Raw genomic sequence first — 2,622 nt, 5'->3', positions numbered from 1 at the left:
CAAGAGCATGAGAAAATTCCTCACCATGAAATCCCTGAGATGCCTCAAGGGATGCACTTCCCTCCACAGAACTATTGGGAGCAAATCAACACATCCCTAGGAGAATTAAGTTCCAACATGGGACAACTAAGGATGGAACACCAAGAGCACTCCATCATTCTCCATGAGATTAGAGAAGATCAAAGAGCTATGAGGGAGGAGCAACAAAGACAAGGAAAAGACGTAGAGGAGCTCAAGAGCACCATTGGTTCTTCAAGAAGAGGAAGACGCCACCCTCACTAAGGTGGACCCTTTTCTTAATCTCCTTATTCTTATTTTCCTATTTTTCGGTTTTTGAGCCTTATGTTTTATTTATGTTTGTGTCTTTACTATATGATCATTAGTGTTTAAGTGTCTATGTCTTAAAGCTATGAATGTCCTATGAATCTATCACCTCTCTTAAATGAAACATGTTTTAATTACAAAAGAACAAGAAGTACATGATTTCGAATTCATCCTTGAAATTAGTTTAATTATTTTGATGTGGTGACAATACTTTTTGTTTTCTGAATGAATGCTTGAACAGTGCTTATGTCTTTTGATATTGTTGTTTATGAATGTTAAATATGTTGGCTCTTGAAAGAATGATGAAAAGAAGAAATGTTATTGATAATCTGAAAAATCATAAAATTGATTCTTGAAGCAAGAAAAAGCAGTGAATACAAAATCTTGCGAAAAAAAAAGAGAAAAGAAAATTGGCAAAAAAAAAATAAAAGAAAGAAAAAGAAAAAGCAAGCAGAAAAAGCCAAGAGCTCTTTAAACCAAAAGGCAAGAGCAAAAAGCTAGTAACCCTTTAAACCAAAAGGCAAGGGTAATAAAAAGGATCCAAGGCTTTGAGCATCAGTGGATAGGAGGGCCTAAAGGAACAAAATTCTGGCCTAAGCGGCTAAACCAAGCTGTCCCTAACCATGTGCTTGTGGCGTGAAGGTGTCAAGTTAAAAGCTTAAGCTGAGCGATTAAAGTCAAGGTCCAAAGCAAAAAAAAAGAGTGTGCTTAACAACCCTGGACACCTCTGACTGGGGACTCTAGCAAAGCTGAGTCACAATCTGAAAAGGTTCACCCAGTTATGTGTCTGTGGCATTTATGTATCTAGTGGTAATACTGGAAAACAAAGTGCTTAAGGCCACGGCCAAGACTCATAAAGTAGCTGTGTTCAAGAATTAACATACTGAACTAGGAGAATCAATAACACTATCTGAATTCTAAGTTCCTATAGATGCCAATCATTCTGAACTTCAAGGGATAAAGTGAGATGCCAAAACTGTTCAGAGGCAAAAAGCTACTAGTCCCGCTCATCTGATTGGAGCTAAGTTTCATTGATATTTTGGAATTTATAGTATATTCTCTTCTTTGTATCCTATTTGATTTTTAGTTGCTTGGGGACAAGCAACAATTTAAGTTTGGTGTTGTTATGAGCGGATAATTTATACGCTTTTTGGCATTGTTTTTACATAGTTTTTAGTATGATTTAGTTAGTTTTTAATATATTTTTATTGGTTGTTAAATAAAAATCACATTTCTGAACTTTACTATGAGTTTGTGTGTTTTTCTGTGATTTCAGGTAATTTCTGGCTGAAATTGAGGGACTTGAGCAAAAATCTGATTCAGAGGCTGAAGAAGGACTGCAGATGCTGTTGGATTCTAACCTCCTTGCAAATGGCGCGCTCTCAACTGCGTTGGAAAGTAGACATCCAGGGCTTTCCGGAAATATATAATAGTCCATACTTTGCTCAAGTTTAGATGATGCAAACTGGCGTTTAACGCCAGCTTTCTGCCCTATTCTGGCGTTAAACGCCATAAACAAGTTACAAAGCAGAGTTAAACACTAGAAACAAGTTACAAACTAGCGTTCAACTCCAAGGAAGACCTCTACACGTGAAAGCTTCAATGCTCAGCCCAAACACACACCAAGTGGGCTCGAAAGTGGATTTGTGCATCATTTACTCATTTCTGTAAACCCTAGTTACTAGTTTAGTATAAAAACCACTTTTAGTGATTTATTTCACATCTCTGGAACACATTATGTAACTTTTACGTTCTGAGACCTCCATAGGAGGCTGGCCACTCGGCCATGTCTACCTTATTTTCACTTATGTATTTTCAACGGTAGAGTTTCTGTACACCATATATTAAGGTGTGGAGCTCTGCTGTTCCTCATGAATTAATGTAAAGTACTATTGTTTTTCTATTCAATTCAAGCCTATTTCTTCTCTAAGATATTCATTCGCACACAAGAACATGATGAATGTGATGATTATGTGACGCTCATCATCATTCTCACTCATGAACGTGTGCTTGAGAAACACTTCCGTTCTACGATCAGAGTCTTTGTGGTATAGGTTAGAATTATTGGCGGCCATTCTTCAGATCCAGAAAGTGTAAACCTTGTCTGTGGTATTACGAGTAGGATCTGGGAAGGGATGACTGTGACGAGCTTCAAACTCGCGAGTGCTGGGCGTAGTGACAGACGCAAAAGGATTATTGAATCCTATTCCAGTATGATCGAGAACTGACAGATGATTAGCCATGTGGTGATAGCGCATTTGGACCATTTTCACTGAGAGGACGGGATGTAGCCATTGA

Source organism: Arachis ipaensis, chromosome B1, assembly GCF_059453495.1.
Source record: "Arachis ipaensis isolate K30076 ecotype BB chromosome B1, ASM5945349v1, whole genome shotgun sequence".
Taxonomy (NCBI): Eukaryota; Viridiplantae; Streptophyta; class Magnoliopsida; order Fabales; family Fabaceae; genus Arachis; species Arachis ipaensis.
The sequence above is the reverse complement of the archived record's forward strand: the minus strand, read 5'-3'. Positions refer to the sequence as shown.